General features: G+C 36.8%; 1 pseudogene; it reads left to right on the top strand.

The window, feature by feature from the left end:
- Nucleotides 1–11,124, top strand: part of LOC144365083 (antigen WC1.1-like) — a 29,642-nt pseudogene extending 18,518 nt beyond the window's left edge.
- The last annotated feature ends 1,122 nt before the right edge of the window (nt 11,125–12,246 follow it).

The raw sequence follows: 12,246 nt of genomic DNA on the forward strand, positions 1-12,246 counted from the left end.
AAACGGAGGTGCTGCTGCCTTTTCAGACAAAGAGAAGCTCCGACTCAGGGGAGGAGACAGTGAGTGCTCAGGGCGAGTGGAGGTTTGGCATGAAGGCGCCTGGGGCACTGTGTGTGATGACTCCTGGAGCCTGGCAGAGGCTGAGGTGGTATGTCAGCAGCTGGGATGTGGCTCTGCCCTGGAAGCCCCAGGAGAGGCTGCATTTGGCCCTGGAAATGGAAGCATCTGGCTGGATGAGGTGCAGTGCAGGGGCAGGGAGCCCTCCTTGTGCGCCTGTGCTGCAGCACCCTGGGGACAGAGTGACTGCAAGCATGAGGAGGACGCTGGTGTGAGGTGCTCTGGTGAGTAGCAGGACCAGGAGGGGGGGGACAGGGTTGAAGTGTGTTTGCATCCAAAGGGCTTCCCAGGCTGCCCTGCTGCCCTGAGCCCTGGCTCTGGAAGGCTGTGCCCAATCTCCTGGCATCTGAGAGACAACCATGTCAGTGGTGGTGGATGGGATTGAGCAACATTCCCAGACCCACACGGTGCAATAATTCCATTTTCTTTCTCTTCTCCCCAGGTGAAAGGACAACAACTCGCCCCACCTGGAGAAGTAAGTGGTTCTTTTGCTGTGACCCAGGTAATGGAGGAGATAGGCAGATTTTCAGTGTTCTGTGCACTGAAAATTTAGATTTTCTGTCTACACAGCTCTGGTCATATTACAGTAGGCCTGATGATCAGGTGTTAGAAGAAGCTATTATTTGTGTTAAGTTGTAGCAGTCAGAGAGCTCCAAAGCCATATCCACATTTACTTTATAGAAATCTCTTAAAATCAGACTCAGAAGATATTTGACACATCCCAGAGCAGGATCTAGGGTGGTAATCCTGGGACTCAGGCAGCTCTATGATGACTGAGCTAGGGACTTCATGGTCCTGAGGACTCAAGTGATGACCAGGATAATTGGGTTCTCCTGAGCTTATGGTCCTCTCTAAAGACTCATGGCCCTTTTTCTTCTTCAGGCACCAGTTCAGCCTCAGCCCCTGTCCCTGGAATCTTCTCCTTATCTGGGATCCTCTGCATGATCCTGGGAGCCCTTCTATTTTTGGTTCTCATCATCCTGGGAACTCAGCTGCTCATATGGAGAGCACAGCGCAAAGGTGGGGCTAGGGAATGCTGTAACATGAAAGTATGCAGGGATAATATTGGACCAATTGTGTTTTTTTTAAAACTATGCATTTTAGTCTTGTTCCAATTATATGAACAACTGCCTTATCTACCATGGACTTGGAGACTTAGAAGACATGAATTCATTCTCGGTTAAAAAGTGGAGCCCTCAAATATGATGGCTTCCCATGTGTACAGTGCTAGTGGGAACTGATTATAAGATCCAGGAGTGGCATGGTAATCTAGTTCTATCCCAGTAGATCACAAAGCTAAAGAAAAGGACCCTGGAAGCCTAGAGGAGTGTCTCCAAGAGTGTGCATTGGAGAAGATTTTGTCTAGGGGAAAGATTTCCAAGACTAATGTCTGAACTCAATCTGCTTTCCAAAGCCTTATCCATTTTCGAAGACACTGTTGATGAGGTCCTGTACCAGGAGATCGATTACCCAATAAACCCAGAGAAGGAGAGCCTGCTGAACATCCCAGGTGTGTCCATAGCCTCCTTTATTTGCATGAGTTCACCATCAGTGTGGGAATTATCAGTAAGCAAAGTCCACATGACTAACACAACTTTCATACGGCAAATTTGGTAGCTCTCTATTACTGAAATAAATTGCCTGAGACAATCAAATTATAAAGAAAAAAGTTTTATTTTGCTTCCCACTTTCAGATGTTTTACTCCATGATAATATGGCTTGGTTGCTTTAGGCCTGTGCAAGACACCATATCATGCTGGGAATATATGTTGGAGCAAAGAGTTCCATCTCACAATGACCAGAAAATTAAGAGAGAGAGGAAGATATTGGCATCCTATAATCCTTTCAAGAGCATACACTCAACAACTTAATTCCTCCCACTAGTTCTCACACCTTAAAGTTCTACGTTTTCCAATACCTCCAACCTGAGGACCAAGCATTTAGAACAAGATCTTTTAGGAATATTCCTTGACCACTTAAACAATTATCAGCATCCTTCTAAGGCAGGAGTTCTAAGCCCTCTCTGTACAAGTATGAAGCTTCAAAATTTCTTCTGAACCATGACATTGACCTCCTCCTGTGTTTGTCTCTGATGTTTTCTCCCTACTAAGAGCCCTGTCTGATGATGGCTCAGCAACTAAGCTACCTTATTATATAGGGGACAATGAGGAGAATGGAGACCCTGAATCTGTCCCAGGTAGTAAAGACAAGTCTTTCCTTGGATGGTGGGGGTGAGGAGGAGGTTATCATCTGAAAAGAATTTTCTGTAATTAAGATGTGAAAGATATCTTCCTTCAGGTTCACAACTACTTTTTCTCTCTACCCAAATCTGTCATCTCAGAAAGGGAAAGATGAGATTCTAATCTCTTGGTTTCCGTAGATACTTCCGTATGGTCACAGACATACCTCAAACATATCATTATAAAATCCAAGGCCATAAGTTGAAAAAGAACATTTGAACCTTACCATCTCACAAATTCCAAGGTGAAAGAGAACATATGGATTTGACCTGAAATACAAGGATATATAAACTATTCTGTGGTTTATGTGAATACTAAGACAAAAAAAGACATTCATAATTCCTAGAACACAAGGAGTTTGTGGTGCCTGTACTTATCAATCACTGGGAGAGCTTCTCTACAGAGAACATAAGAAAAGAGAGCATCCTGCACCTTCCTTAGTGGTAAAAGTGAAGAGTTCCAAGGATGAGGCATGTCCAGGAGTGCTCTGTTAAGAACGAATCTTAGCAGAGTACTAGAGGAGGTTGAAAACCATGCCTCCTGTGATTCAAATTGGTAGAATAGCCTCTCTGTGGAGGAGAGAGAGAGCCAGTCTTCTTTCCCGGAAAGCACTGTGTCTCCATTGCCTCAGAGGCTATATGAACAGCCTGGGTTCTCCTTAATCTTGATGAAATCACTGTCAGTCATTGATATATACATATTTTTTTCAACCCTCCACCATATGCCTGAAACAAGTGCCTCAAACTTATAGCATATTTTTATTGAATTTTTTGGCATAGCTTTTTAGTAAAATATTATTGAACTTTATACATTGAAATATTTTGATGATTTACATGATCTAAGAATATGGAGATCAAATGTATGCCTTTGGGACAGCCTTGAAATAGGGTACCTATATTCCTCAACTATTAGAATCTCTGCATTAGAAGAGACTGAAGACATCACCTAGACTAACAAATATCTTGCGCTTCCTCCTTCTTCCCTGTTTTCAGAACCTCAAGGACAGCATGCAGTTGCTACAAGCAGTGGTTATGATGAAGTTGAAGAGGTACCTGTTCCTGAAGTTCCTTCTTCCTTTGGAATGAAAGACAAGAACTTTTTCTCAGAAGATGAAGGTGGTGCTAGGGGTTCTCAGACAGGTAAGTGGATAGCTATCTCTCCAATGGTCTTGCATTATTATCATGATAAAAATGAATTTGGACATATCAATGACCAGTTTTCCTATCTAAGTAACTTTTTAAACCAAGATGATGTCATCTCTTCCCTTTTTCTGATTATTGAATCTGTTTTATTTCTTCTGAAAGGAGATACATATCGTGTCCTTTGTCTGCACACACTGCCCATGGGATGGAGACATGTCTGTATGAGCTGCAGAGATTTTGTGGCTTTGTTCCGATTTTCACACATCAAACCAAGACGTCTGTTTGAACAACAAGCATGGTGGTCTTTAAGCCTTTGAAAAGTAATTTGGAGACCACTTTTGTCTTTTTATTAGTGCATTATAATTACTCATAATAGTGCCATTAATTTTGACATATTCATAAATACAAATAGCATAATTTGCTCCATTTGAATATCTAGTGCTTCTCCTTTCCCTCCTTCTTCCCCTGATAACCTTCTCTTAATCAACAGGTCTGCCTTCTATGTATTTATTGTTTCTGTAGTGGGAACATTACATTCATACATAAAAGTAGAATTCTTTATGTTATATTCAAGCATACGGAGAGAAAGATATGGAGAATTTCATTTCAGAGTTCCTCCCCATTTCTCCTCCTCATGCCTCCCTTCAACCCCCTTGTAAGCCACTTTCATTACTTCTATTTCCATAATATCTCTCTTTTTATTCCTTACTTCTATGTAGCTTCTGCTTATGAGAGAAAAGTTTTAACATTTATCATAATGAGTCTTATTTCACTTAGCATGATTTTTTCCATTACATACATTTACCAGCAAATTATATAATATAATTTTATCTTTATGACAGAATAGATCTCTATAGATGTGTTTGGGTATTGTGTGTGTGTGTGTACATATATGTATAGTTTTTTAATTCATTCATTTATAGAGAGACACATAGGCTGGTTCCATAACCTGGTCACTATAAACTAAAATATTATAAGCACTGATATATCTGCATCACTGTTTTATGCTTATTTCAGTTCTTTTGATGCATAGCAACAAATGGAATAGCAGGGTCATATGGTAGCTGCATTCCTATTCTTTTAAGGAATCTTCATACAGCTTTTCAAAGAAGTTATACTAACTTGCCCTCTCCACCAAGAATGTATGAGTGTTTCCTTATCCACACATCCTAACATTTATTATTTACTTTTTACATTTTTATCAGTTCATTAACTTCTGCATAATAGCAGTGTTCATTTTGAACTATTTATACATATACAGATAAAGTTTTCTCCATTTTAATGCCCCTTCTTCTGCTCCCCTTCCTCTACTTATTTCCTTTCTGTTAATTTATAGCTTATTAATAAGTCAGTGACATATATGTATATATACATACATATATATATATATATATATATATATATATATATATCACCATGGTATATTTATGTATAACATAATTTGATTGATTTCATTCCACAGTTCCTCCTTTTTCTCATCCTTTCTCCCTTCACATCAACCCCGTTACTCTATTCCACTGATATCTCTTTTTCTTTCATTAGTCATTTTCATTCCAGAATTCCACTCCTTTTTTTCCCTGTATGCCTTATTTTGCTCCAACTTCTGCATATAAGAGAGGAAATTCAATTTTTCACTTTCTGAGTTTGGTATATTTCCCTTAGTATGGTGTTCTCCAATTACAGCCATTTACATGTAAATGCCATAATTTAATTCTTCTTTATGGCTGAGTAGAATTCTATTGTGCATATTCACCACATTCTCTATATCCATTCATCAGCAGACAGGCACCCAGGCTGTTTCCATAACTTAGCTATTGTAAATTGTGCTTCCATCAACACTGATATGCCAATATCACTTCAGTATGCTTGTTTTAGTTCTTTGGATAAAACCAAGGGGTGAGAAAGTAATTACGTTGTTTCAGTCCTAATCTTGTGAGAACTCTTTATACTGTTTTCCAAAGTGGTTGTAGTATCACCAAAAATGAATGAGTACTTTTCCCCACATTCACACCAGCATTTATTGTTATGTATATTTTTTATGATTTCCATTCTAATAGGGGCCAGATGACATAAAAATGTAGTTTTTTTTATTGTTGGTCGTTCAAGACATTACATAGTTCTTAATATATTTCACAGTTTGATTCAAGTGGGTTATGAACTCCCATTTTTACCCCGTATACAGATTGCTGTATCACATCAGTTACACTTCCATTGATTTACATATTACCGTTCTAGTGTCTGATGTATTCTGCTGTCTATCCTATTCTCTACTATCCACCTCCCCTCCCTTTCCCTCCCCTCCCCTCTTCTCTCTCTACCCCCTCTACTGTAAATCATTTCTTCCACCTGTATTATTCTTCTCTTACCCCTCATTTCCTCTTATATATAATTTTGTATAACCCTGAGGATCACCTTCCATTTCCATGCAATTTCCCTTCTCTCTCCCTTTCCCTCCCACCTCTCATCCCTGTTTAATGTTAATCTTTTTCTCAAGCTCTTCGTCCCTACCCTGTCCTTAGTTACTCCCCTTATATCAAAGAGGTCATTTGGCATTTGTTTTTTAAGGATTGGCTGGCTTCACTTAGCATAATCTGCTCTAACGCCATCCATTTTCCTCCAAATTCTATGATTTTGTCATTTTTAATGCAGAGTAATACTCCATTGTGTATAAATGCCACATTTTTTTTATCCATTCATCTATTGAAGGGCATCTAGGTTGGTTCCACAATCTTGCTATCGTGAATTGTGCTGCTATGAACATCGATGTAGCAGTGTCCCTGTAGCATGCTCTTATTAGGTCTTTAGGGAATAGACCGAGAAGGGGAATAGCTGGGTCAAATGGTGGTTCCATTCCCAGCTTTCCAAGAAATCTCCATACTGCTTTCCAAATTGGCTTCACCAATTTGCAGTCCCACCAAAAATGAACAAGTGTACCCTTTTCCCCACACCCTCTGCAGCACTTGTTGTTGTTGGACTTCATAATGGCTGCCAATCTTACTGGAGTGAGATGGTATCTTAAGGTGGTTTTGATTTGCATTTCTCTAACCGCTAGCGATGGTGAGCATTTTTTCATGTACTTATTGATTGATTGTATGTCCTCCTCTGAGAAGTGTCCGTTCAGGTCCTTGGCCCATTTGTTGATTGGGTTATTTGTTATCTTATTGTCTAATTTTTTGAGTTCTTTGTGTACTCTGGATATTAGGGCTTTATCTGAAGTGTGAGGAGTAAAGATTTGTTCCCAGGATGTAGGCTCCCTGTTTACCTCTCTTATTGTTTCTTTTGCTGAGAAAAAACTTTTTAGTTTGAGTAAGTCCCATTTGTTGATTCTAGTTGTTAACTCTTGCACTATGGGTGTCCTTTGAGGAATTTGGAGCCCGACCCTACAGTATGTAGATCATAGCCAACTTCTTCTTCTATCAGACACCATGTCTCTGATTTAATATCAAGCTCCTTGATCCATTTTGAGTTAACTTTTGTGCATGGTGAGAGAAAGGGATTCAGTTTCATTTTGATGCAAATGGATTTCCAGTTTTCCCAGCACCATTTGTTGAAGATGCTATCCTTCCTCCATTGCATGCTTTTAGCCCCTTTATCAAATATAAAATAGTTTTAGTTTTGTGGATTGGTTACTGTGTCCTCTATTCTGAAAAATGTAGTTTTGATCTGCATTCCCTTGATTGGTATAGATGTTAAGCAGCTTTTCATATATTTCTTGGTCATTTTATACTTCTTTTGAGAAATACCTGTTTAGCTTTATTGCCAATTTATTAATTAGATTAATTGCTTTTTAGGTGTTATCGTTTTGAAATCTTTGTATATTCTGGTTTTTAATCCTCTGTCAAGAGAATAGCTGGCAATTTTTGTTCTTCCATTTTATAGGTGCTCTATTCATTCTCCTGTTTCCTTTGCTGTGCAGAAATATTTTCATTTGATACCATCCCACTTGCTAATTCTTAGTTTTATTTCTTGAGCCTTAGAGGTCTTGATAAGGTTCCTGTGCCAATATGTTGGATTAGTGAGCCCATTTTCTTCCGTAAATCACAAATTTTCTGGTCTAATTAATAGGTCTTTCATTCATTTTAGTTATCCTTTATGCAGGATGAGAGAGAGAGGGAACTGGTTTCATTCTTCTACATACAAATATCCAGTTTTCCAAGCACCATTTTTAAAAAAAGACTCTTTTTTTCCAACGTCTTTTTTGATAAATTTTTGCACCCATTCATGTTAAAACTATTGAATAAATTAGGGATAGAAAGAACTTACCTCAACATTATAAAGGCTATATATAACAAATGCAAAGCCAACTTCTTATTGAATGAAGAAAAACTAATAATATTTTCTCTGAAATCAGGAACAAGAAAAGGATGTTCACTCTCACCACTCCTAGCCAATATAGTTATTGAAACTAAAGTCAGAGCAATCAGACAAGAGAAGAAATTAAAGAGATACAAATATGAAAAGAGGCCAAATTATCTGTTTTCTGAAGAAAGTATCCTGTATACTCAAACTTCTCCACCAGAAGAATTCCAATACTGATATAGAAAATTAGGAAAATAGGAAACAAAATCAGCATTCAAAAATCAACAGCTTTTGGGGATAGGGTTGTGGCTCAGTGGTAGAGCGCTTGCCTAGCATTTGTGAGGCCCTGAGTTCAATCCTTAGCACTAAATATAAATAAAGAAATAAAATAAAGGTATTATGTCAACTACAACTAAAAATAATAAATATTTTAAAAAATTTGTGTCTTTTCAATATTCCAATAATAATTTTGCTGAGAAAAAATCAGGAAAACTCTTCCATTCACAATAACCTAATACGAGGCACTGATTGTTATTTATCTTGAATCTTGTCATTCTAACTGGGGTGAGATGAAACCTCAGTGTAGTTTTTATTTAATTTCCTTTATTGTTAAGAATGTTGGACAGTTTTTTCATATATTTGTTGGCCATTTTCATGTCATCTTCTAAAAAATGTCTATTAAGCTCACTTACCCATTGACTGAGTTATTTGGGTTATTTTGATGTTTACATATTCTGGATATGAATTCTCTATCAGAAGAATAATTGGCAGAAGTTTCCTTCCATTTTTAGGCTCTCTTTCATCATGTTTTTATCATCATCTTGTTTCCTTTGCTCTTTGAAGTTTTAAAATTTGAAGCTTTGCCAATTGATTCTTGGCTTTATTTCTTGATCTTTGAGAGTTTTATTAAGGTAGCCACTGTTTGTTCTTGTGTATTGGAGAGTTGGCCCTATGTTTTCTTCTAGCAATTGTAAAGATTCTTGTCAAATTATTAGGTCTCTGATCCATTTTAGTTGAAGTTTATGCAGGTGAGACAGAGGGAGCTCCTTTGATTCTTCTACATGTGGATATCCTGTTTTCCCAGTGCCATTTGTTAAAAAGTTCATTTAGTCAGCCTTTTCACTGATGTGACTAAAAAAATCCAACCAGCACAATTGTAGAGGAGAAAGGGTTTATTCAGGGACTCACAGTTTCAAAGGTCTCTATTTATAGACAGCAAGATGCATTCATTGGGGCTGGACATATTGCTGAGCATCATGGTGGAAGAGTTTGGCAGAAGGAAGCAGCCTACATGGTGATCAGGAAGAAGAGACAGACTTCACTCTCCATATACACAATATATACCCCAAGGCCATGCTTTCAGGAACATACCCCCTCAAGCCATACCCTACCAGCCTTCAGTTAACCACACAGTTAATCCCCAAAAGGGGAAAAATGCAATGATTGCATTAAGGTTCTACAATCCAATTGTTTCTCTTCTTGCACTGCCTCACACATGAGCTTTTGGAAGACACATCACATCCAAACCATAACATCCATTTTTTCTCCAATGTGTGTTTTTACTGATTTTGTCAAGTATCAGATGACTATATCTGTGTGGGTTTATCTCCATGAGTTCTATTCCTTTGATTTTCATGTTGGTTTTTATAAAAACACCATTCTCTTATTGATGGAAGAGTTCTGCAGCATGATTTGAGCATGGGAATTGTGATGCCTCAGCCTTGTTCTTCTTGCTCAGTATTCTTTTGGCTACTCTGGATCTTTTATTCTTCCATATGAATTTTGGGAATAATTTTTAGCTCTGTGAAGAAAGTCATTAATATTTTGATTGGGACTGATTGAAACTATAGATTTCTTTTGGTTATATAGTAATTTTATCAATATTAAATCTGCTTATTGAAGAACAATAGATGCCTTTCCATCTTCTATAGTCTCCTTCAAATTCTTTCTTCAGTGTTCTATAGTTTTATTTTAGAAGTCTTTCAACTTCTCAGCTAGGTTTATTTCCATGTTTTTGTTTTGTTTTAGGTTATTTTAAATGGAATACTTTTATTCATTTTTTTGTTGGTTTTACTATTGGCATATAACAAAACTTAATTTTTGTACATTTATCCTGTATTCTGCTACTTTGCTGTGTTTATTTGATAGCTCTAAAACTCTTCTGATGGAGATTCTATGTATAGAATTATATCATCTACAAATGGAGATAATTTGATTTCTTCTTTTTCTCTTTGTATCCCTTTAATCACTTCCTCTTATATAATTAATATAGCTAATATTATAAGAACTACATCGAATAAGAATGGTGAGGGTATGAATCCTTATCTTACTCTAGATTTTAGAAGGAATGCTTTTATTTCCTCACCATTCATTATGATGTGATGTTTTTCATGTGTAGCCTTGATGAGATTGAGATAGTTTTCTTCTATCGCTAGTGTTTTCAGAACTTTTAACATGAATGGTGCTAAATTTTGTTGATTATTTTTTCTGCATCTATTGAGTTAGTTATGTAATTTTTTCCTGGATTCTATTTATATGATGGATTACATTTATTGATCCACATATGATGATCCAAACTTTCATCTATAAAAATTTATTTTTAAGGAAGTATGTGACCAATTATTTTCAATAACATTTCCCACTTTAATTAATAATGTAAAATAGCCTTAAATAGAGATATTAAAATTTTCCATGCTAAAAGAAAAAAATTATTTTATTGTTTGAAATAACATGTGGTGTCATATTTTGGAAATGAGCTTTTTACTTGTATATGGTCTTGCAGTCCATGGGAAAAGAAAACTATTGAATTCAGTTAAGCTGCCCTTCTTTTGCATCTTCCAAAGTACCCAAATTGTTATCATGAATCCTGTGAGGAAAAGTGTAGTGTGTTATTGAGGTACAGAGGAATTGAGGGAGGTCATCTTCTGCCTGAAGTGCTTAAGGAATCAGACCAGCCTGGTGTGCAAGAGAGCACTTGCATCTCTTTGCAGCTCCTCACCATTTTTAACCCATATTCCTTCTCATTGTTGAAATCAAGACATTTGCACAGGACATAGTCAATGTGATATAGCTCTATCAATCCTTCCAGAAAAGTTCTGGTTCCCCATAGATATTTTGGAGCCACTCTACTATTCCTTTCATTCTTCAAGAGGACTCTGGACTTTCATTTGTGTCATCACTGAAACCAGGATTCTCTTACTGTTTCAGGCATCTCTCCTCAGTCTCTCAAAGAAGCTGACAATTCTAACATGGAAGAGACAGCATCCTTATTGATCCTGAGACAAGAAGACCTTGAATATGATGATATTGAGCCTAATACCTTTTAAGTTTTTTTGTGTGTGTGTGTGTGCACAAACAAGTCGAGAGAGAGAGAAAGAGAGAGAGAGAGAGAGAGAGAGAGAGAGAGAGAGAGAGAGAGAGAGAGAGAGAGATCTGTCTTCTTCATTACTGGAAAGTTTCTACTTGTATCCTTTATTCACAATAAATACTCTGAGCCTCAAATACCAGTGTCATTCTCTTAATGTGAATGCATTCACCCCCAGCAACCTCTGAAAATTCAGTGTTCAAACTGAACGGATCCCACCTAGGATCACACACACACTACACAATTTCTTCTTTTAGATGGACAGATGTTTATTCTTCTCTTGAACAGCATAAAACTGGAATGCAGTCCTGAACTAAGAACTTGGTCTTACAAAAATTAACTTAGAAATACCTATTGTTATATTCAAAAAATTCCATTCATGCTTGACTAAAACCTACATTTAATGATTGGAGTGTATCAGGTGGATGGAAAATAGCCATATTTTTTCTAATTTTGCATAAGTTTTTTATAGAATATCAATAACTAAATTCTGCTACTGCCTATTAGTCTTTTACTCCAATGTCCTCTTCTTCTTTGTTGTTATTCCACAACTCTCCAAATTTCATGTTTTCCATAAAATTGTACTATTAATCATTAAATTCTGTTGTTTTTTTATCATTTTTCATTGTTCTCTACTTCTTTCTCTGCTATCTTGTTTAAACAGCCAATGATTCTAACCACCAGAATTGCAAAAGATTTCTAAGTTGCTGTATTTACTGTGAATTATTCCCATCCCAGACCATCTTCACATATTTATTTGAGTTGTAAAGGACTGAGTAAGCAAGCCAAACTCTGAAATTTTCTATGCTTGAGACTCATTATTATCAATAGCAAATTTTTCAAAATTCAGATATTTACATGCAAATATCATTTTTTTCCATATCTGCATTCTAACTGAATAAATTTAAACCAAGATTTTATTTACACATTTTTATAATTGCTTCCTTTCACTTAATGAATTTTTTTCTGTTTTTATTTTGTTTAATATTTTTGTGTTGTAGATGGACAGCATTGCTTTATTTTCTTTACATATTTATTTTTTATGTGGTGCTAAGAATTGAACCCTGTGTCTCACACATGCTAG

The sequence above is a fragment of the Ictidomys tridecemlineatus genome, chromosome 6 (assembly GCF_052094955.1).
Source record: "Ictidomys tridecemlineatus isolate mIctTri1 chromosome 6, mIctTri1.hap1, whole genome shotgun sequence".
Classification (NCBI taxonomy): Eukaryota; Metazoa; Chordata; class Mammalia; order Rodentia; family Sciuridae; genus Ictidomys; species Ictidomys tridecemlineatus.